This window comes from Protopterus annectens, chromosome 10.part0, assembly GCF_019279795.1.
Source record: "Protopterus annectens isolate FY-2018-M chromosome 10.part0, PAN1.0, whole genome shotgun sequence".
NCBI classification, from domain to species: domain Eukaryota; kingdom Metazoa; phylum Chordata; order Ceratodontiformes; family Protopteridae; genus Protopterus; species Protopterus annectens.
The window spans coordinates 515,819,423-515,846,200 of NC_056744.1; positions in this window are offsets into that span (position 1 = coordinate 515,819,423).

Consider the following 26,778-nt stretch of genomic DNA (forward strand, 5'->3'; position numbering starts at 1 on the left):
GAAAGGGACGACACCCACATGATGTAGGAATTTATAATAGTGGGTTGCCATGACAGTGGCAATTGGAAGTACTACACAGCAGGCTGCATGTGGGTAGCAAGTGGTGGACACTGACTGGTGCAGAGGCCATTACCTGATCATGTGCATCACCTACAAAATCTATGCTGCAGTCTATTCAAAGCAGCTCAATCCATTTAGTGGAGAGAGAGACCGAGATAGAGAGAGAAAGAGAATAAATAGAACAAACAAACAAACAAACAAACACACATCCATCCATCCATCCATCCATCCACATAGCAAACTGTATCCAGAAGAGACAACATTTCCACAACAGGTATGTGAAGCATATATTCATGTAACTGAATGTAGTACTTGGTCCATAATAATGGGATAGATGATGTGGAATGATTTATATGTGCCATCAGGTGTTGTTGTTGTAATGATGTCCAGCTCAATAACTGCTATGGACAGTAGTGTCTGTCCCTGTGGGCAGTGGGTCATAACTGTCAACGGTGCAGATCAACACTGACTAACAAGATGTAAGCCATCATAGCGTGTGTTGTAAACTTCAAGACATGTATATTAGTGTGGCCAATAGCTGGTGGTAGAAGTAATGCCATTATGATGGACACACACACACACACACATATATATATATATATATATATATATATATATATATATATACATATATATATATATATATGCATATGTATATATATATATATACAATCATAATATATACACACACATATATATATATATATATATATATATATATATATATATATATATATATGTATATAAATATATATATATATATATATATATGTGTGTGTGTATGTCTACATATATACAAACACACACACACATATTTATATAAATATATGTCCTCTACTGTTGAATGACAGTGCTGCATGATATGTGTGAGGGAACATCACACATATCACACACACACACACACACACACACATATATATATATATATATATATATATATATATATATATATACAGCAATAAGTGTGTGCAAAATGGACGGTTATGTCAGGTGTGAACCCCATTTTGGGAACACATTGTCCTTGTTTGTGAAGGTGGGATTGGTAATTTGGGGAAGGATAGCAGGTATATTTGTGGAGGTAGGTTGGGTTGGAAGATAGAGAAGACAGCATACAGGGGTGGTATATGACACATGTTGTGGGAAAACACCCTGGATGGGGTGTGCCATCTGTGATGTGGAAGCCCATGAGCCCCCATATGGAAACAGTGGAACCAAGGTCCCCACCCCTGGGCAGTCACAACATCAGTATCATGGCCCTGAAGGTGCCTGGGCTGGGGGCTGAGCAGGAGGAGCATTCGGACCCTGTGAGTGTGCACTGAGGGCCTCAAGGTGCTGTAGCACATCCCACAAGTCTTTGTGTAGCTCCCTATGCACCAGATCCTGGACCTGACTTTGGGTGACAGGATCCTGTCTGAGTGTGCTCCTGGGGGGTGAACACCATCCCCTGAGATGGTCCCATCTGAAGGTACTGCAGGACCAGTAGACGAGGAGGTCCGAGGGGGGGTCCCACATGTGATGTGGCCTGGTAACATGGCCAGATGAAGTGGGAGAGGTGGTTTTGCTGGCAACTGTTCCACAAACTTGCTATTGTGTCACTGTTATAGAACATATGTGGGTAGTAATAATCCACACATTCCCGGATCATGTCTAACAGCATGAATAGATATCCCCATTAACACAAAATAATAGATGTGCAGCAGTCACATAGCAAACATAACACATGCATATATGGAACCATAGTGCCCCTTACAATGGCATGCAGGTGACATTGTCCACAACAGGCCACCAATGATAGTGTCCCAACATGGAACATGACTGCAAACACATAGCACAAAGTGTTGTACAATATGATATATGTCCCAATGGTAGGTCTTCTGTAGACATACCCGTTGAGTTGTGTGATCAGATTGTTGTTGCAAATATGGTGGGGGGAGGGACAGAGATGTGTATTAACAACTATGATAACCTTGTAGTATGAGGTCCTCAGACCTGCTTCCATCTTTATGTCTTTCAGGCAATATGTCGAGGGAATGCTTGCCAATTTATACAGCGGAGGAGAATGATGTCATCATCTCACACCTGGTGCAGCACTACCACACGTTGTTTGGCCGAACAGCCCATGATCTGCAGGAGCGGACCACCCTGTGGAACGATATTGTCCACAGGGTAAATGATGCACCAATCTACTTCGCCATGCCCATCGGCATGCTGCTGCAGTTAGGGTGGACCTGCTTGCAATGGGGGGGGTCATGCCATCCAGCCCCCCTGACACATGTTGAGGAGCTCCTTGCCAGCCTCGGGGCACCTGCCCATCTGCAAACACAACACCTGGCAGAGAGCAGAGTGTAGGTGGGTGCTATCCACACAATGGCAGAGGAGTGTGCAGGTAAGGCCACAGGGCACATCAGTAGACCACTGTTATTTATCCATCCGCATCTGTACAGTTAGATGATGCATATGTGAGATGAAATATATATAGTCTGTTGCTGTATTGTAGTAATAAACAGATGTACATAATCTGTAGTATTGTGGGCTTGTACTGTTGATGTACTGTAATGCTGCACCCACCCTTTACCAATGCCACAGGTGTGGCTACTGACATCACATCTCTCACACAATTATGTAGGTCCCTCTGGTATACCTCCAGGGCAGCAGCCTGTAGCTGGTGAGTATGGTGTTTGTTCAGGTTTGCCAATACACCAGTCATGTTATGGCCATGGTATGTTCCATGCACAGATTTAACACACCTACACATAATGCATGCTGTACATGTTCATGCATTGTTGCTGTTAACTGCACTGCATCACAGTCATCACCATGATGGTGTGTCTGAAAGGTATGTCAACTACAACTGAGGGCACCATTTTAAAAATTCCCATTCTCCTTCAGACTGCTGAGCATACTCCTTGGTCTACGAGTGTTTAATGCAATTTGTGTAAGTACTACTAACTACTGAGGACGCCATTTTTAAAATTCCCATTCCCCTTCTGACTGCTGAGTGTCCTCCTTGGTCTATGAGTGTTTAATGAAATTTCTCCCCTAGCAGAACAACCCTGCGAGTTTCTACAGGCTGCTGTTAGCAAAGTTGTGTGTGGACCTGAGCTGTACCCCATTTTTGACTGCCGGTTCTACAGCCACCTGTAAGCACAAGAAACCACCTAAGTATGTGATATAGCGACTAACTGTACCAAACTAGTCTTGCTGTTTCAAATGCAGCACTTTACTATATAGTGGTTTAGCGTTCCTAAAAATATTGTGCAAATCAGATAGATTGCACTAGTCACTACGAGTTAGACAAAAGGATACAATGTCAGCAGCCCCAACCTTGCTTTTTTCTGACCCCTTTCTTCACATTGTACTGTCCTCTTTCTCTTTCCTCTATCTTGTTCTTCTCTGGGTTTGTTTATGCTCTTTTGCCATTTGGGACACTGCTAGGATTTCTGCCCTGCTTATTAGTTTGAGCTATCCCTGTCACTCTCTCCAAAACCCCACTTCAAACTTGATTGTCTGCTGCTCTGCTCTGACATGTTTCCTTGATTTAGTTCACCTATACCTGTACCCCTCGAGGCGATCTAATTACTCCTTGTAAGTGTCTAAATTTTTGTTTGGTCCAACTGATTCACTTTCTCTGCTGTTTTTCTAACTCCTGATCTCTCCTCATAGCCAGCCAGTCTGCTCTTACTGATTGTTTTTTTCTCTCTGCCATTTCTCTGAATGGGTTGGTAGCCCTGCTCCTCTATGCCTTAACCCCACCCAATGCACCTCATTTCCTGCTCTAAGGTTTCACAGTTGCCTACAACTGAGAGTGCCATTTTTTAAATTCCTATTCCCCTTCTGACTGCTGAGCATTCCTCCTTGGTCTACGAGTGTTTAATGCAATTTCTTTAAGTATTACTTTCTACTAAGGGTGTCATTTTTAAAATTCTCATTCCCCTTCCAACTGCTGAGTGTCCTCCTTGGTCTATGAGTGTTTAATGCAATTTATGTAAGTACTACTTACTTCTGTTCAATTAGACAAACTGTTTTGTGTGATGTTATGGCTTTTATATGATGTTTTCTACTGCCTACATTAGTACATGCAATCTTGTTGCTGTTTCTAATGATTGTAGTAACCTTATATGCTACTGTTATTGAGTAATAGAATTACTTCTGCATGTGGTGCCTTCTAATGATTCTGCCCTGAGCCTAAAGCCATTGAAATGCAAGTACTACATCCAACTGTCGCAACTGTGTATCTTCATGTTTAATTACGTAGCATTGTAAATGCCTGTTATTTAGTTATGCAGTACATTTCCTTTGCTTCATAGGTTCAGAGGTTCATAGGTAGTTACTAGGCTATCGGCCCAAGGACCTACGTAAGCCTAACCAACAAGGATCCCTGGCTTATGCCACCCAAGAAAGTTATTTTCCTGTGCCACTCCCGCTATATGAATATGGACTCATAAGCTGTTGTTAGCCTAATATTCCTGAATTGTTCTTATATTCCTGTGCTTCCCTGCCTAGTTTGAACTTGACTCTGTCATGTTATTGTATTTGCGAGTGACTATAATTGATATAGTGCTGCTGGTTACGTGGCAAATCAATGCTTATACATTGTTCATGTATTCTGGGCTTTTCCCGTCTAGTTAGAACTTTGCACTGTTGTACAAATTGTATAAACTAGCACCTAAATCACCCTGACTATAACATCCATAGCGCTGATAGTTACACAGCAATCCAATATTTTACAATGGAGCACATCTGCAATATTGAAGTATTTTGCTCTGTAGAAGTGTTTCTTTGACTATAGAGTTTTTAGTATAAGTAAGTGTAAACAGACTCTGGAAAACTTCTGACATATTGTAGTATCTGCTCTGTAGAAGTGTTTCAATGAACTTTGAGTTTCTAGCATAATTAAGTGTAAAGAGTCACTGTTGTGCTTTGTCTCTCATTTTACTAATATTGCTCCTGACCTAATTCCCATCCTCTTGTCTTTGTAGCCCCTAGTGGAACAACCCTGTGGGTTTCTACAGGCCACTGTTAGCAAAGTTGTGTGTGGACCTAAGCTGTTACCCCATTTTTGACCGCTGGTTCTACAGCCACCTATAAGCACAAGAAACCACCTACATATGTGATATAATGACTAACTGTATCAGAATAGTCTTGCTATTTCAAATGTAGCACTTTACTATATAATGGTTTAGCGTGCCTAAAGATACTGTGCAAATCAGATAGATTGCACTAGTCACTATGGGTTAGACAAAAGGATAAGATGCCAGTAGCCCCAACCTTGCTTTTTTTCTGACCCCTGTCTTCACATTGTACTGTCCTATTTGCCCTCTCTCTATCTTGCTCTTCGCTGGGCTCATTTATGCTCTTTTGTCATTTGGGACACTGCTATGATTTCTGCCTTGCTTATTAGGTGAGCTACCCCTGTCACTCTCTCCAAAACCCCACTTCAAACTTGATTTTTTGCTACTCTGCTCTGACATGCTTCCTTGATTTAGTTCATGTATACCTGTACACCCCAAGGTGATCTAATTACTCCTTGTAAGTGTCTATATTTTTGTTTGGTTCAAATGATTCACTTTCTCTGCTGTTTTATTAACTCCCGATCTCTCTCCATAGCCAGCCACTCTGCTCTTACTGATTTTTTTTCCCTCTGCCATTTCTCTGAATGGGGTGGTAGCCCCGCTTGTTCGCCCTTGCTACGCTCAGACTCACTTTGCTCCACTACCCTACCCCCATTCCCACCCACCCCCACATCAATTGCATTTATACTTACAGGCCACACCCAATCACACACTCCCAGTCTCCCAATTAACCTATTACACCACACATACCATTCCCATAGTAACACGCTCCACCACACCCTTCTCACTTCCACCTTACTAGTACACATTACCCACATAGTCATAGACATCAGACTAGTTCATACCACAGTCTATCTAAAACTAGATAGGATGAACTCCTCACAACTATCCCAACTACCTAAAGCAGTATTCCACTTATTAACACTTTTCACTCTTATTCTACTCTCCCTCCTCTCCTCCTACCACACCCAACTCTATAGATAACCCACCCCAAAGGCAAAGTGAAGCTATACACACTACATTAAAACTAAAAAAACTTCCCTATCTCACCCAGTGACAACTCCTACCAACCCTTCTTTTACTTACAAAATAAACTAACAATCAAAACCAACCCCTACTCCTCTGCTAGACAAGTTAAATAAGTATATAAACTATCTAAATTCTATCTTTACCTACTCCAAGTTCTCACCTGCTGTGGCAATATACACCCCAATCCAGGCCCCACTACAACCACCAATACTAACTCTACTCAACAAAACCCCCTCTACCACAGGTCAACCTCATCACTCCTGTTTCTTAACATAAATGCAAGGAGTATAACTAACAAAATTCAAGACCTTCATGTCCTACTAGCACTATATCAACCTACTAACTGAAACTTGGCTTAAGCCACAACACCATAATAATGAGATTATACCTCCAGGCTATAATATTATATGGAAAGATAGACAAGAAAAAAAGGAGGTGGCGTTGCAATATTATTTCAAAATCACCTCACCATAGAACAAATAGATTACAACTTCCAAGAGGTCAAAGTCATAGAACTAATCATTTCTAAACTAAAACTTAAAGATAATAAAAATATAATTATTGCAGGAGACTACATACCACCAGGTAATAACATTACTATTATGGAAAGCCTACTAAGTTGGATCTCTACCTCCCTTCCACACAAAAACATACTATTAGGTGACTTTAATATTGACTGGTTTAACTGCAACAAGCAAAACCCAACTGCCCACATCAACCTTCATGGATTTACCCAAATAATATCTACCCCAATCAGAACCAACAAAACATCCTAGACTGGATTCTGTTATCTAACCCAACTCTAGCCCAGCAATCTGGATGTCTGCCCGATAGTATAAGTGACCACCAACCAACCTACCTAATTAGGACTAGACTACATAACTTGAGCCAACCCATCCTCAGAGTCATCCGTAATAAAAAGAACTTTATAACCACTAACTTCATTAATGCACTAAAAAGCAGCAATTGGAACCCCCCTATAACTACTATCTCTAGATGAAGCCATACAATACTTTAACTCTACACTCTTAGAAATCCTAAACCATCATGCTCCCACCTGTACCATAAGAGTAAAAACAAATTATGCCCCATGGCTAACTAAAAATACTACCATGAAAGAAAGGGACAAAGCTTGGATCCATTTTCATAAAAACAAAACTGCTAATCTGAAGCAAATCTACCTTGAACTCTGCAACAAGGCCAAAAGACAGGTTAAACTTGATAAAATTAATTACTATAAAACCATGCAAGAAACACATGCCCATAACCCAAGAAAATTCTTGCCCACAATAAACAGTATAATGCAAACAGGAAAGGCCACCACTCCAACCCCAGTGCTACCAAATGACCACAGCAAAATTCCCACTCAGTTTAACAAATTCCTTACCGAAACAGTTCAAACCCTTGCTAAAACTCAAAATAGTACTAACAGCCCCACAACAGTAAACCCCCTCCACCCCCAAATACAAGCCAAAATAACAACACCTCTAACTTTTCCCTAAAACCAGCACCCACCAAAGTAATTTCTAGACTCCTCAACAAACTCAAACCTACCACACTAGCAACTGATAACCTACCTGCAGATTTCCTTCAAATAGCAGCACAGACAATAGCTTACCCAGTGTCCATACTTATAAATAGATCAATAGCAGAATGTAAGGTACCCACCTTATGGAAAACATCATGCATTATTCCTCTACACAAAGGAGGTAACTCCTTAGAACTCACCAACGATCGACCTATTGCAATCCTATCACCTTTATCCAAAATATTAGAAACAGTTGTTCATTCCCAACTACTCCAGTACCTCCTTCAAAATAATCGACTTTCCAGAAACCAGCATAGCTTCAGGCTCTCCCATAGCACCCCCACAGCACTATTATCTTCCTCCAATACAGTCAATAGCTATAGAAACAAGGCACTATTTGTATCTTTCATATTCTTAGACCTATCAAAAGCTTTTGACATGGTAAACCACAGCCTTCTTCTTGAAACTCTTCATACCAAAACTTATGCTCCTCCTCCATATCTTGGTTCAAAAGCTACTTATCAGACCATCAACAAGCTGTTCTTTGGCAAGATCAGCTGTCCCCCTACTCCCAGTATCCATAGGAGTCTCACAAGGGTCTATCCTAGGTCCAATGCTCTTCTCGCTATTTATCAACCAAATCTCCTCTTCCTCACTCACTGCCTCTGTAGTACAATATGCAGATGACACAACCCTTGTCTGTGCTGCCCCTATCTTCTTAAAAGAACTACAAACCTTGACCCAAAATAACTTCATTCTAGCTGAAACCTGGTTCACTAACATCAAACTGATTCTTAATCCCAAAAAAAACAAAACTACTTCTTTTTAGCCCCAGTTGATCCCTTCCTCTTAACAATGATTTCACAATTAACTCTAAAGATAACATACAAATCACTCCCACTACTCACACAAAACTATTAGGTGTTGAAATAGACAATAACCTAAAATTTGATACCCATATAGCCCAAACCATCAAAAAGGTAAATAAAAAACTATGATTCCACTACTGGAATAAACAATATATGACCAAGCACACCAAAGCAACCATAGCTAGGGCTCATCTCTTGCCCATCCTTCTCTACGTCTCCCCTGTCCTAACAAATCTACACCAAATGGACCTAAGCAAAATGGAATCTTGTTACAACAAGATTGCCAAGTTTGCAGCTGAAGCCTCATACAGGTCTCACCACTGTCTTGCCCTGAAGCAACTCACATATCATCTCTAGTATGTGTCGGACAAACACATAGGGGGTGTGAGCAGCAGAGCAGACATAACTGACACAGTAATACACATTCAGCAATGGTGTGTACACCTGTGAGGTATGGTGCACAGTACATGCCAGGGTGCTGAACAGGTGCACAGCAATAGTGTGTACATGGGTGCAGTGTGTTCCAGGGGAAGGTGCATCACCTACTAACACAGCCCATGCACCACACACATGTATACTGTTGCTAGCATGGACTGACTATAGCTGCACTGCATGCTGTTGAGTGCCATATGCTATGCATGTTGACAGATGGGTAATGGGAGGTCTGTGTGTAATATCTTCGTGCAATCTCACCTGTAAGTGTGTGTGTGGGGGTGGGGGGTATTTTGTCTGTAAGTGCAACCTGGTGGATTGGAGGGGGGTTGATGTATGTAGGATGTGTGTGTGTATGTGTGTGTGTGTGTTTGTGTGTGTGTCCATGTATGCACGTGTGTGAGTGTGGGGTTATACATACCTCTCGACTTCCCTTTGAATTCGTGCAGTACATGGACAGACACATGAGACACCAGGGATACTTGTCTGACATGCAATCTCGGGTCAGCTGATAGCATAATAAGGTCTGCAGCATGGAACATGCATTGGAAGGGAAACTAGACACCAGGGATACTGTTATAATTGCAATCAGCAGAAAGGTGAAAGAATACCCATGTATGCAGCACTACAGATGCATTGAGGAATTACTAGACAACACCAGACAGTGTTCCCAAATATTACTGTAGTCCACATAAAAAGTTAATAGAGCAACAGATCTTGCATGTACTGAACAATAGTTACATATGACACTCCAGTGAGTGGCATTACTGAGTGACTATAGTAGCCGCTAACATATGGGGGCATGCTCAAGATGTCTGGACAAACCCAGGGTGAACACTGGATGACAGCAGGGAGTCTTTGAAAAACTGACTCCAATCAAGTCAGAGAGGTAATGGAATAACAGGTCATGTTTTGTGATTACTTGTCTAGGCAATTAGAAGAATGATATGTTAATGATTGGTATTAATGACTGTAAGTTTCCAAGAATGATGCAGGATGGGGAACTTAAGAGAATAAACTAGGGACAGTCTGTAAACTCAAGGACAGGTAAGTATTATGGTGGAATGTCAGGGTGTGTGTGTGTGTGTGTGTGTGTGTGTGTGTGTGTGTGTGTGTGTGTGTGTGTGTGTGTTTGTGTGAGTGTTTGTGTGTACTGTTAAACAATGACGTACAGGTCTTAAAGTGCATTTCTTGTTTTCCCCCCACAGGTGGCGAGGTAGGTTAGGGTCCCTCTTGTAAGAGAATCTGATGTTGGTGCCCATACAGATACTGAGAGTGATGATAGCTGTGTTGAAGCACAGGCGGGGTTGTCAGAGGCAAAAACTGCACCATTGTTTGACATCCCAATGTTATCCACCCCATTCCCGCACACAGTCCCAGTGCCTGTACATACCCCATCACCAGTGGCCATAGCAGAGGGACAGTTGGCGGTTGGTGGCAGTAAACAGGACAGTGTGGTATCTATGGCACATGGGTCTGGACACAGCAGCTATAGCCAGATGTCCAGCTGGGTACCACATAGGCAGATGTACAGGGGTGCTCGTAAGAGGACTGCTGGTCATTATGCCCCTGGCAGAAATGCTACATCTGGTACCACCAAACACATATTTCAGGCTGTCATGGAGGTGCAGGCACATATGGAATGGTACACCATACGGGCTCTGAGGCTGCAGAGGGCTACTCTTTCAGCTGTTACTGACAACATCTGTGATCTTGCAGGTGCCCTCATTTATTATACAGAGTTCATGGATAGATGGTGGGGTGAGATGGTGGGACTCCTTGAACGTGGATTGTCCGTGCTCGAGCATGTGGTGGGAGTGGTGCGACAGCCACGTGGACATAGGTCAGCAACACCAACAGCTGGAGGCCGACGTGGACATGCAAGGACACCAAAACGCTCCCAAAGTGGCAGTTCCAGCTGCAGCACTGCAGGTGGGGTGCTGTCCACACCACACCACAGCAGACCACATGCATGTTGTCCTGGCCAGTCCCAGGAGGGACCTGGTTCCAGTGGACATATGTCATCATCAGGGGAAAGTACCATATAATGGCTTGTACATGGAAACACCTGGCAGGCACAGTTCTCGTGTCTGTGGCCGGAGGCGGTGAACTGCACACCCTGCCAGGTATGGTCTGCAGCTGTCCAACAAACACCTGTATAGGGCAGCCACATGGCAGAACTGTGTGCATGCATACTTACACACAATACAAACACAGCTAGGGCAACCTCATACCTACACACATCACATCACCACAGCCATATCAATAACTAAAACCCCTCACTCACACACATGATGTCAAAAGTATGGCTCAGCCTAGGTCTCTGCCATACCAACAGCACACCCTGTGCATATGATGATACATGTGCCACATCCCTGTCATCCAGAACATCGATGCAGGGACAAGCGATTATGATTCTGATGCACACGGTGACTGTACTATGGTGTACCAATGTACTGCTGTGTAACATGTTGTCAGCAGTAAAGTGTAATGCTTACATGTCAGGTGAACACATGTCACATGTCTGTATAACAGTTATTGCCTGTGCCACATGGCTGATAGATCTGGAGGTGGTGTATACAGGTGAGTGCATGGTGGCTGCTGTTAGCAGCCCTTCTACAGTGGACAATGGTAAGTGTACTGGGTGGTACACACCACATGTTTCTGTATATTATGCACAGAGGCTTTGGTGTTGATGTAATACGCAGAGAATACTGTACACATGGATGTATGTACCTATGCAAGGAACTCGTAGCCTATGTAATTCCACCAAGCCAGAATAGGCACAACACATTGGGGAATAATCAGTCCACTAGTTAAATGTCTTTGATGATGGTACTGTCAGGGTATAGATCCCCTTCCCCAATGTAGTGCAATCCTCAACTCAGTAAACATATGTGTGCTGCTGTGGGTGGCACACCCCAATGCTTTGTAGGGTGAGAGTTGCTGTAGAACTGCAGATAGTGAGACAGACAACTACCTAATCTGTTAACTTGGACTGTACAGTATTATAGCCAGCTAAGTGGGGGGATACACTCAACAGTAACTGCAATGATGCTGGCTGTGTCCACAACAGCCAAACCTAGCTATATATACCAACTACAGTATCACTGCACATCAATACAGTGGGGAAGAGGCCATTTACACATCTAACACTAATTGTGATGGAATGTATATTCACAGGATGATACCTGTGAAATGTTAGCATATGCCAGGCAGTTCTCAGATAGATGACTTCCTGAGACATGTATATTATGCAAACTGAAGTTGATTCCTCCACATACATGCACACTCTTACTTAGCAACACTGGGACTACACCCCTGCTGATGTGTGTGGCTTTAATTGCACACACCACACAGCTTTTAGGATGAGGTGTGTTCCAGGTTACATGTTACATGAAGAGCATCCCCAGGCATGTACAGTATGGTAATGGGGAATGTACTGGTTGTTTTTGGACAATACATAGTGTGACATATTGTCATATACACATGCCTATCGGTGCTAACTACCTTGTCAGTGGGTCCATTGTGTTGCAGGTAGGTTGCACACAGCACATACATAACTGGGCTGGATAGTGTTATCAGTTACCTGTATGGTTGAAGGTGACATTAGTCCCCATACAGTGGAACATGGGATATTTACCGGGGGTACCATGGTGTAATGACAGTATACCCAGCACCCACACCCCACTGTGGATATTGTATGCACTGAAACCCATGATAACACTCTGACATATCCACTATTACACATTGACCAGGACTGCAATACAACCCCTTGTCCATCCCAAGAGTGCTACTACAGGGATATGCATCTAATGCACATGCCACAGACATAGTAGGGTGATGCATTGTCATGCCTCTCCTATGGTCAGCAACATCACTATTCCTAATACTGTGTGGCAATGCATATTGTAATAGGAGAATGCGGCCTCAGAATGCTGTACCCTACATATATACACACATGCACACACTTGCCAGTACTCAGTGGGTATCTCATGCCTATCAACCCATTTGTACAACAGTGTTGTCCTTTAAGGCCAAGGTAGCCCTTAGGGAGAAGAGCGTAACAAGGTACATGTAATGTCAGATACAGCAGCAGCCAGATCTAACTATAGCAATAGGGGGTGCAGAGGGTGTGAAGGGCCTCAGGGTATTCCCAACTACAGGTCTACAAATACACAGACCCTGATATTCCCAGTAATGCACACGTATACATTTGTCAGTACTGGGGTGCATCGGTGCAGGTGTTCATAGGTGTGTACCAGGCTTTTGTCCATGGAGAGACGGGAAGTGTAGGGGATGTGTGTACAGTGGTATCATGCCACCTGCCATGTGCCAGCAGGACATCTATCAACAGATACCACTGGGGTAATCCTCAGTGTGAGAGTGACATGCATCAGCCAATCATCTGGTTGTCTCTTGCAGATGGCCAGTGAGGTGCTCCAGTTGACATGTATGCAGCATCCTTTACATAAGCTGGTCAGTGTCTGTCTTGCAGACCTGTACCCAAGCATGTTCTGTTGATTGTGGTAGTGTAGTTGAGGTATCCATGGCATGTGGTGCATACAGGGTGTGAATTCCTATCTGTGGCATTCATCACACAGCTGGCCAGACATGTCAATGTCAGTCAAGCATAGATTGCCTGTAAGTATCCAAGATGGATACCTGACATCTGCACATCTGTCCATAGGACAGACAGGCATCAGCTGGCCAACTAAGTATGCATTAGGATGAATGTGGTGACAGATAGACGTCTGACACCGATAAGTAGGCCATTACTACATGATGGTAGCCCTCACTGACATGTGCTATACACACAACAGTCTGCAGTTCTTTTCCACATGTCAGATCATTATCCAGTAGGAAATATTTAATGAGACACAGCACACAAAACAGGAACATGACAGTGAGGACTCAGAGTCCATCTTTGCATGCAGGGGTGTTTGTTTCCAGTACTACAATTTGCAATCTACTCTTAATTGGGAAAGCACTGTTAACAGTAGTAATGCAATGATACACTACATGCCAGTGTGACTGTGTATAACCTGGGATACTACCCATGTATGTAACACATTAAAACAGATAAGAGTGTTGTACAAGCCATGTATACTCAAGTAACCCAGACAGTAGACTCACACCCCTTGCTACTGTAATGACAGCACATAGACGCATGTTATGTACGTGGCATTACATACACTTATTAAAGATGTAATTACCCTGCTATGTTATCAGACTGGAATGTAAGCACTGGTTAACAGGGGCTGAGCCATGATTAGCAGGTGTCAGCATTGCTGCAATATTACAGCTAAGCACATTTGCACATTGGTAAGCGAAGCCTACACAGTGTAAGCACCCGTACATTTAACTGTACATTAGCACCGCTTAGCTTCACGCAAACCCACGCAAACACACTTAAATCTGCTCAAAACTGCCTTAACCACTCTGTATCCAACAGCCCTTGTTCTGCCCAGCAACAAAATAAACAGCCCTTTCAGGTCTTGAGCCCAGGACCCTGTACACTATAGTCATAGCAGTTAACCACTAAGCCATGACAGCTGTGAAGACAGTTGTTTGTTTTACAATATATCTGTCAGTACACGTACTGAATAGTATTCAACAATTGCTGTGACTTCAATTGTGTAGTACTAGTTAGTGATATTACTGTTGCATCACGTATATTGTTATATCTAAATATACACATATCAGATAAATACGGTGTGATACATTTGGAAAGGTATACGCAACAGTAATGTTTCCATATAACAAGGATATGAATATATATATATATATATATATATATATATATATATATATACATATGTAGATATATGTGTACATGTACATACACATTTATATGGCCATATATAGATCTCTGTGTATGTATATATGTGTATATATATATATATATATATATATATATATATATATATATATATATACATGTATATCATATATATATATATATATATATATATATATATATAGTATCTATAACTATATATATATATATATATATATATATATATATATATATATATATATATATATATATATATATATATGTGTGTGTGTGTGTGTGTGTAGGCATATACAGATATATATATATATATATATATATATATATATATATGTGTGTGTGTGTGTCTGTGTGTGTGTGTGTGTGTGTGTGTGTGTGTGTGTGTGTGTGTGTATGTATATGTGTATATATATATATATATATATATATATATATATATATATATATATATATATATGTATATATATTTTTATATATATATATATTTTATATATATATATATATATATATATATATATATATGGGTTCACTACATATGACTGAAAGTTCATATGACCGAAGCCCATTTGACTGAGAGCAAATGACCGAAAGTTCATATGACCAAAAACCCTTATGACCGAAAACTCATTTGACTGAAAAACAGCACTGGCAGGTATATGCCCTGTTCTCCATTGTAGTGCGATCCTGGAGTGAGAATATAAATTTGGGGGGGGTGGGGGCTATGCCCCCCACATTGTTGGATGTGGGGGCTACGCCCCTTACATTTTGCAACCAGTTTTTACTGATGTTGTATGTTTTAATACATTTTTAATGCGCATGTATATAATAGTGCATAAACTGATATTATGTGGGGGCCGTAGCCGCCCACACCCCCCAACAATATATTCTCACTCCAGGGTCACACTACAGTGGGGAACAGGGCATATACATGCCAGTGCTGCTTTTCGGTCAAATGAGTTTTCCGTCATATGGGTTTTCGGTCATTTGGTCTCAGTCAAATGGGCTTCGGTCATATGAACTTTCGGTCATATGTAGTGAACCCATATATATAAAAAAAAAAAAAAAAAAAAAAATGTATCTCCTTTTACTGTATTTGTGTTTTTTCCTACTTTATTTTGCTTTTGCGTCATCTTAAAAGTACTCAATTGTATTTATTACTGCTTGGTGTAACTTATTCTAAGCCTTTTAGTTTAAGCACTTGGGCTTTAGACCAGTTGTTTTACATTAGGAAGGTCTGTGGGCTGCACTGTGGTGGCAGGACAGGTAGCTTACATCCTTCTAAGTTGGGAACTGCTGATTGAGGGCTCAGTGTCTGTTATTCTAAAAGTGTATTAGTTCTGGTTTAAGCACCAAGCTTCAGGCCAGTTATTTTACATTAAGAAGGTTCATGGTCAGCACTCTTGTGGGAGAAGAGGCTGGACTCTGCCCTTCTGAGCTGGGAATTTCTGGTTGAAGCCTTATAGTGCCTGCATATTTGAACTATTTCTTACTGTAATTGGTACACCTTGTTTGCTGTAGCATAGACTAGATCCAGGCCTGCTGAATCTAGTTTTGTTTGTATGCTTGTTATTTCCCTGAAAAGCTAATTCCACCTAAAATGCAGCTTTTCAGCGCTTCTGTGGATCCCTAGTGATATCTGCATTGCTTACTGTACTTATTTCCTTGTTTCACTTGAAAGAAAGTTACTGTTTGTCATTTTTGCATTTAAGTTACCTGACACTTGCTCACTAAAGCAATTATATAAGTCAGCACTAAAAAATTAAAAGCACTACACCCTCACAAACTCCCCCTGGAGTACCTTGCTCCCCATTGACCATTTTTTTCAATTATAAAGAAATTCCCAATACTATTCTAGCATGTACAAAGGTCAGTTGTCAATCTCCTCTCCAGTCCAGCTGGTGAATCTGCAAATCTTGAGGCAATGTTACAACTGCCTCATGTACACAGACAACCCTCTCCTCCTCCCAACAAATTCCAACACATGTGAGAGATGCAACCATATAGCCAAACTGGAGGCTAAGCTCTCTCAACTCAGTACTGGCGTAACCAGTCATGAGGAGAAGGAAACCACACTCACTTCAATTCCAGCCTCACATAGACCTACCACGACAGCAAACCAAACACATAAACACACAAAAACATACTTGGAGGCTCTAAATAAAAATCTGCCTAAGCAGCAGAGACCTCCAAAGCAGACACCCAAGCAACCGCTACCCCAAAACAAAACATGTGCAACACATAGCTCACAAAGCCAGTGTGCCGAACAGTCACAGCCCTTAAGGCTAAACAACACACCTGATACACTTGTAATAGGTGACTTTATCATCAGGCACACTGACGTCCCACTCACCAGGCTGAACAAGGAGAAGGTCATGGTGAGCTGCCTGTCGGGCGCTAGGATCCGCCATATAACACAAGCACTCAGGTCACTCCAAGGCAAGTACAAATATGACTCAGTCATTGTCCATGCTGGTGTGAATGACCTGAGACGTACCTCCCTGAACTACATGAAAAGAGACATAGAGGAGCTCTCTGAGCATGTAGCCCAGGCCGGTATGACCCTGACCTTGAGTAGCATCTTACCCTCACCAAGAATGATGCCACAGTATGAAGACAAGATTATCAATTTCAACAATTGGCTTAAGTATTGGTGTCATTCAAAGGGGATCCAATGCCTGTCAGCCTGGGATGACATGCTCGACAAGCGATGCTTCGCTAGGGGCGCTTGCACCTGTCACTCCTGGGCTTTGGATATTGGCAAAGGCTCTTGCTACCCCATAGTGCCTTTTTAGGCAAGGCTCAAAGACAAACCCACCTCCATAGGTATCACAAGGGATAAGAAACTAAGAGTAATGCTACTCAACGCCAGAAGTCTAAACCTCAAGATGCACACACTTGAAACTCTCCTTAGCATGGAGAACATTGATATCTGTGCAGTACCAGAAACCTGGTTCAAGGCTCTTGAGAGCACCCCAGCACTACCAGGTTATACCTCATACCATGCTTTTCGGCCCCAAAACTTGGACCGAACCACAAAAGGAGGGGGAGTATCAATATTCAAAGATACCCACACCTCCAGGTTGGTGGCACAGCACGAAGCATCAGAGACTATCCATGTGCAACTAACAGTGGGTAAAACTGCCTTCCAGTTTATAGCCTGCTACAGACCACCCTCTCAAACCCAGGAACCCCACTCGGCCTTCCTGAGAACACTGGAAAATATGAAGGTCTCTCCAAACACCATTATATTGGGTGACTTCAACTACCCAACCATAGACTGGGAGCATTACTCTAGCTCCAACACCCTAGCCCAAAGGTTCCTAGAATTTATAAATTCAAATGCTATGGAACAACTTGTTACCACTCCCACAAGAGGGGAAAACATACTGGACCTGATCATCACCAACATGGGGACTCTATGCTCCAGACCAGAAGTGTATCCCTCACTGGTAAGATCAGACCATAAACTACTCTCACTGGATATTCACATCCCGACCCCACCCCATGCCCAGAAAACCACAGTGAAAAACTTCTCTAAAGCAAATTTCACACTCCTCAAAACCAAGGTGGAATCCTTCAAAGCCCACGGGCCTGTGGATAATACGGCCCAGACCGCAAAATCCTTTATAAACACATTCTATGAACACCTTCAGGAATGCATGGATCATGCAATCCCAAATAAAACCAAGACCCAATCCTCCAAAGGCAGATGTCCTGTCTGGTGGACCCCAGCCATAAACAAACTATACAATAGAAGGAGGAAGCTACTACATGATAGAGCAAAATCCCAAAAGGGAAGGCATCTCTGATCAGTATTAGCAAAAACTACGGCACTCATAAAATCGTAAGGCCAGCTTCAAGAGAAAATTGCACAGGACACTAAGGATAATCACAAGGCTTTCTTTAGTTATGTTAGGAACCTGTGGGAATTCGCAGATATGCTCAGAATTAGTCCAAAATGAGAAAAAATACACTGAACCCACAGACATTGCCAACATCCTAGCTGACAGGGTCAGCGCAAACTTCTCCCCCCACCAAAAGGGCTAATATCTATCCCAGCAGAGTGCTGCCCCCCTGACATCTCAGATGCTCAGGTAAGAGCTGCCCTCTCCAAAGCAAGAAACACAGCATCAATGGGACCAGACGGTGTCCCGGGCTGCGTCCTACATGAACTCCAAGAAGAGCTAAACCCAAACCTAAAACTACTGTTCAATCTCAGCCTTACTACAGGATATGTACCCAAAGAGTGGCGTACAGCAACAGTGGTCCCTCTCCACAAAGGTGGTGCCTCAACGGATCCTGGAAACTATCGCCCCATAAGTCTCACTAGCTTGGTCTGCAAAGCTATGGAAAGAATCATCTTGGACCTTATAAATAAAGATATCGGGGACCTGCAGACACTGGATCCTACCCAGTTCGGCTTTGTTAAGGGCAGATCCTGCCTCTTGAACCTGGTCAATTTCTTTGAAACAGTCACCAAGGCCATTGACAAGGGAAAGGTGGTCCACACAGCCTACCTGGACCTCGCAAAAACCTTTGATACAATACCCCACTCGGGCATTATAGATAAGCTCACCAGCTTAAATATAAACCCCTATGTCACTAGATGGGTTGCAAACTGGCTCAAGGACAGAACCCACATGGTTAGAATAGCTGGAGCCATGTCAGACTCCAAACCAGTTACAAGTGGCGTCCCACAAGGCTCAGTCCTGGGACCTCTCTTGTTTGGTATATATTTCTCGGAGGTACAGGCCAACATGGAAGGACTGTGGCTGAACAAGTTCGCAGATGACTGCAAACTGGGCGCCATAATAGACTCTGCAGCCGACACAAACATCCTCCAAAAGGGCCTCATAGAAACAGACAACTGGTGCCAGAGCCATGGCCTCAAGCTAAATGCCAAAAAGTGTATAGTCATCCCCTTTGGCAAAAACAAAGTGCCCACAAATTACCACATAGGTGGTAATCCATTAAGTACAGAAGAAGTAATTAGGGACTTGGGGACCCAAGTTTATAGCAATCTCTCATTTGACAACCACGTGGCCAAAGTGGTTAGAAAAACATTTTATATAGCCCACCTAATCATGAAGGGATTCACATCTAGATCAGGGGAGGTCATCGTGCCTCTTTACTCATCCCTCATCAGGCCCATAATTGAGTAAAATGCCCCTTTTGGGATGTACCTTACCAGACACCTGCAGCAACTGGAAAGACCCCAAAAGTACCTCACCAAGAGGATCAAGGGGCTCAAACAGATGCCGTATGCTGCCCGGTTAAAGACACTCCAGCTCTACTCAGTGGCATACGGCCTGCTCAGAGGCGATCTGTGCCTGACGTATAAAGCCATGTCCAACCCGGAATTAATGGACATGCTGCACCTCAGAAAATCCAAATACCATCGAGCTACGTGCTCGAGGGACTTGAACCTCAGCACTGAAATAAATAGGACATGCTGGAGGGACAGATTCATAACCCAGAGGCTCCCTTCAGTCTGGAATAAAATCCCAGTCCAGGTTAGGCAGAGTCCCTCATTGACTCTCTTCTAGAGGAATCTTGATGAGTGGATGGGAGATCGTAGGTTTACCCCGGGTATCACTTCTGTGTCACTGTTAGACAGAGGCACAGTATACTAACCTTGAAAAAGGGCATAGCAAAATTAATTTAATATGGGTGGCGAAAGCCATACACACTCTGGCTAGGCTTATAAATGCCCTAGGGCAGATAGCCTAGTATGAACCTATGAACCTATATATATATATATATATATATATATATATATATATATATATATAAATATATATATATATCCATATATGTATGTAGATATGTATATGTGTATATATCTATATAGCTATATGGATATATAAATATATAAATATATATATATATATATATATATATATATATATATATATATATATATATATATATATATGTAGACACATATATGTTTAATATATGTCCAGAACATGGAGTGGAGTCATACGTCACCACCAATAGTCTCAACCTCTTAGTGCAAGGGGATGTCATGTAAGTATCGCAGGTATAAATGTAGACTGTTGCTACTGTAACAGGGATTTTCTTAACATAAATGTTGTGTGTGGGAGTTCACATCTGCTATTGACATGTACGCCATCAATTACTGACAAACATCCTAAGGTCATCATAGCACAATACCACAGATATCACAGTAATGGTCCTGTGGAATACAGTAGAGATATGACCAATAAATGTGGATAGTCTGACACACACTGGTCAGTCCAGAGGTATACACAGAACCCCTTAGTGCAAGACATGTGGACCAAGCCTGACAATGTGGATGTTAACAGCCATGTAAATGGGTATATCACGTACATACTGGAATACATATGCACACACAGTTTATGCATTCACACACTACTGTCTGTCCTGACACATAATAACCGGTGGTGCAGGGGTCACATGCCCGCATACTACCCACTAGTTAGTGACATACATCTGTGCAGCATCCCACTGCTTTGTCAAAAATGCACGGCAGTTATGGTGGCCCAGCAGCAGTGCATCTGATAAATATTTGGGCATAACATCAGACTGGGTAAGTACACTGAGCTGCTAGGCATGTCACAAAGCACTGTGCAAACTACAGGCAGACTGTCACAACACTGGCCTACATTTCTTATGGGGGAATACACATGTACCTGCAAATATAGCAGGCTCTACAGGCATGTCACAGCACAGAATAACAGACACTTGTGTGAAAGTGCATACACACAACCAATATGAACACAGCCACAGCCACATATGGTAAGCGTGCTTAATATTACAGTATGTGGACTGTCAGATTAACACCATCCTCATTTGTGCCACTCACACACTAACCCTACATATGCTGGGCCACTACACAGTGTAGTCCAATGCCTGACTGTGGTATGGGACACGTGTGTGTTTGGCCCTGCAAACATGTAAGCCAATAGGGTACCATGCATGGGAGCAGCATGTAACATCAGACAGAACAGGACCAAGAACAATGACATCTAACACAGTCTGTACACAGGCCAAGGTACATATTTGCAATTCACACACAGTCGACAATCACCATAAGTACACAGACCTCACTACTGTACATACTACGACAGGATGTCCAGGTTCTGTCCTCAAATATAACTCCTACTATACATATCATGTCTAGCATTCTGATATGTCACTGGTTTATTATCAGGTATGATGTCAATAAATAATGGTGTACTGAACATATGCACCTCTTACTGCATGACATATGTACAAAGGTTGACGGAGTTGTGGCTGGAGGCATAAACACAGGGCCAATATTGACATGTTGCTATGATAACCTCATACATTTACTGGTGTAACAGGGTTTGTTGTGACATATGTCCTATGAGGGATATGAAGTCAGTAACTGTCATGGCTGTCACGATGTACTGACTGCAATCTTCATATTATGCTTCTGCAGTTCTAAGATAGGTAATCTGTGAGTAACACAAGACACATAAGACTCCAAACACTGGCCAGTCTGCAGATAACCCTACAGGTGGGAGTTTCCTCGACCACATAACACTGTCATGACAGGTATTAAATCATGTAGACCAGCCATATCCACACAAACCCTGTTAAACCAACATTACTTCAAATGCAGAAGAGCAAAACTTACATTCTGTAGTCATGTCTGGAACATCCCCCTCCTGTATGTTGGCCTGTCTCTGCAGTGTATGTTGTTTGAGGTATATCCCACTACCATCTGTGATGCTGTTTGCCAAACACCGACATTAAGTCCTGCTCACAGTGAATGAAAAGGGCCAACACCCACATGATGTTCCTAGTTACAGGAGTGTGTTTCCTTGCAATTGGCTATGGGAATGTTACCATAGCTGTTCCACATGCAATCAGCTAGTGGAGGACTGCAATTCATGCACAGGCCATCAGCTGATCATGAGCATCTCTTACAAAACACAAGCTACTGCCTAAGCAAAGCAGGTGTACTTCTCCACATCTGCCAGAGAGGGAGTGAGAGAGACAGACAGAGACAAAGTAAGACAGGGAGGGGGTAGGAGAATAAAAGCTAAGCATGTCTGTGTCAAACACTTACCAGTACGGGATTTCAAAGCCCTGCTTGACTATGTATTGCTATTACATTTCTATGCAGTCTTTGCATGCACCACAGAGCTTACATGTTGGGGAGCTGTCCAAAGTTATATTTGATGGTGAGTGACATGAGCAACAGTGATAATGGAGGGATAAGGTAGGTGCAGTACATGTGCCTGTCTACAAGAACAGGTATCAAGGACGACACAGCCACAGACTCTCAGGGACTCACACACATTATCACAGTTGGCTGGGTCAGGATTAGAATTCCTCACTAACTAGTTTGCCACACTACAATAATACACAGATATCACATGCACCACAGAGGTAATCAGGCTGATATATGGGCAAAGGGTATGTCAAGGTTTCTGACATCAGAAGGCATGATGCAGTAGACCAATGGGAGGTGTAGTGAGTGTGAATGGTATCCAAATCATTATACTCCACACACACACACACACACACACACACACACATATGCACACACACACACATATGCACACACACACACACACACACACACACACACACACACACACACACACACACACACACACACACACACACACACGTTAGTCAGTACTGACATACATTGGTCCATTTCTTCACAGGTGTGTAGTGGTTGACTGCGCCAGAAGGCTGTGCAAGGCTAGGTAAAGGGTATACCTTTGCAAAAGGCCACATGACATTTGTCTGCAGTGTGGCTCAGGGGTGTAGTCTCTGGATTGGCCCATACAGGTGGGTATTGTATTCACCATCCACTCATCTGGGTTACTATTGTGGGTAGCATTGCTGTGCAATGCTTGCCATGTATGTGTTCTTTATTCCATAACATGGATGGTATCTGGGATGTGCACACATCCCACATGCATGTTCTGTGACATGTGGAAGTGTACCTGAGGTGTCTGGGGCATGTTGTGTAGATAGATTGTTATTATTTGATGTGCCATTCCTGACCTCGTGTGGTGAAAACTGGCAATGGAAACCAGGTTGACCCTGCACCTACATTGACAGCATGATACAGGTGTTCACCGGTGTCAGCGGCATCTGTCCATACAGGGCATGTGTATAAGCATGGTATTTCCTTTGTGGGTTACATTTGCTGACTCTACAGTTGTTGCAGGCATCCAGTGGGGAACATAGCAAAGGACCACTGTATGCAATGATTTGCCTATTGCAGGGATGGGACAGGATGTCATGTCCTCTGTAGTCCACTGCAATCACACCATGGTTACTATCTGTGGGCAATATGGAGAGAACTACCAACATAGTGGTTGCTGCCTAGCCAAGTGTGTTTGTGTATGAGACATGGGTGGAGAGTGTTCTCTAGGTAATACAAGGTTTGCCTACATTGTTCCCTAATCCATGATGTCACATGTAGGGGTATGGATTTTCTACACCAGCTTTTCTGCTGTTTGACATCTGTTGTCTTTGTAAGGTGGATGTTGTGACATATAATAGGCCCCCCATATAAGAAATTTGCAAAACCCACTCCACAATGAGTCCTCTTATTACACACTCACAGCTACCTCCAAACAGGATACTAATGACACACAAAATCTCACAGTTTCCATGTCTGGGATTAGAACTCCTACCTAACTAGTATATCACACTATAGCATTATGCACTTATAACATGTGCCACAGAGCTTACTGGGCTATGTCTTCCCCAAAGGTATATTTCAAAGTGAATGACATCAGCAGGCTTGCAAAAGTAGGGCACTGGAAGATGTAGTGACTGTGAATGGCCTCATAAGCATTGATCCCTACACAGACAAACACACAAAGAAAGTTTTACAGTTGCCATGTCTGGGATTAGAACTCCTACCTTACTAGTACATCACACTACAGCATTACACAGTTATAGCACATGCCATGGAGCTTACTGGGCTACTCTGTCCCCAAAGGTGTATTTCAAAGTGAATGACATCAGCAGGTTTGCCAAGGTAGGGCAATGGAAAGTGTAGTTCATAGGTTCATAGGTTGGTACTAAGCTATCGGCCCTAGGGCCTATACATGCCTAGCCATGACAATTCCCTGGCTATTTCTTCCCACAATATTTACTTCCCTGGACCCGTGTCTAGCAGGGCGACTGACATGATCCCTGGGGTGATTTTCCTATCTCCCATCCAATTGTCAAGGTTCCTTTTGAAGAAGACCAAAGAGGCACTCTGCTTGACTTGTATGGGCAGTCTATTCCAGAGTCTGGGGAGTCTCTGGGTCAGGAACCCATCCCTCCAGCATGTTTTGTTCATTGTGATGACAAGGTTTGGATCCCTAGAGCATTTGGCTCTGAGGGATTGGGATTTCTTTAAGTGTAGCATGTCCAACAGCTCTGGGTTTGACATGGCATTGTATGTTAAACAGAGATTGCCTCTGAGTAGATGATATGTGATAGAGTATAGCTGGATGATTTCCAGATGGTCAGCATAGAGCATCTGGTTTAGGCCTGTGATTCTTTTAGTGAGATATTTCTGCAGCCTTTCTAGTTGTTGCAGATGTCTGGAGAGGTACATACCAAACGGGGCATTGATTCTATACTGGGTCTACTGAGAGATGATTACAGTGGGATGATGGCCTCCTTTTTTCTGGATGAAAAGCCCTTAGCGATGAGGTGTGCCACATAGGTGGACTTCCTGACTGTTGTGGTGATGTGGTTATCAGAGGTGAGACCACTGTCCACCTGTGTCCCTTAGTCTCTTATCACACTTTTGGTGTTTAGTGTACTGCCACCTATGTGGTACTTCATGGGTACATGTCTCTTCCCAAAGGGGATAACTATAATTTCTTGGCATTGAGCTTGAGGCCATGGCTCTGGCACCAGGCATCTCTTTCTGTAAGGCCCTTTTGTAGAATATCCACATCATTTGGGGATTCAGTATTGGCAACCAGTTTGCAGTCATCTGCGACCTTTGTTAGCCAGAGTCCGTTAGTGTTGGCCTGTACTTCAGAGTAGTAGATGCTAAACAAGAGCAGTCCCAGGACTGAACCCTGAGGTACTCCAAATGTCAATTGTCTGGGGCTGGATTTGGAGTTGCCTACTTTTACAGTGTGGGTTCTGTCAGTACGGCATTTGGCAACCCATCGGGTGTTGTAGGGATTAATGACCAGCTTAGTATGTTTATCTATGATTCCAGACTGGGGGATGGTGTCGAAGGCCTTGCTGAGATCCAGGTAGGCTGTGTGAACTGCCTTATCCTTGTCCATAGCTCTGGAGACTGATTCAAAGATTTCAATCAGGTTCAGGAGACGTGATCGGTCCTTCACAAACCCAACCTGGGTGGGGTCCAGTGTTTGCAGGTTGCCAATGTCTTTGTTTATAAGTTCCATGATAATACATTCCATGGCTTTCCAGATCAGGATCATCATACTGCTGGGGCAGTAGTTCCCAGGATCCAAGGTGGAGCCTCCCTTGTGGACTGGGATACTGAAGCTGTTTTTACCTGTGTGGCCATTATTACCGGAATATGGCAATCTTTCGGTATTGAGATGGGCCTTTAGGGGTGGGGGGTGTGGCTGGCACTGAATTGATCTGCCAGGATATTGGCAATATCCTTGGGATCAGTATATTTAATGCCATCCTGTTGTAGCTCAGAGCAGATCTGAGCATTACCATTTAGATTCCTGACATAGCTCCGGAATGGCTTGCAGTTGTCTTTGGAATCTTTGGCTTTATTATGTTTGTAACTAGCTTTGGAGGATTTTATGAGGGATCTCAGCTTCTTACTGAGGCTGTTAAGGGAGTATTTTGCATCCTGGGAATTTCCTCTTTTCTGCAACAGTTTCTTCCTTTTGTTGTAAAGTTTATTTATGGCAGGAGACCACCACATTGACTTCCTTTTCTTGGTGGGGAGCGTCTTGGCTCTATTTGGGATGGCACGATTCATGTACGAGTGGATGTGCTCATACAGTG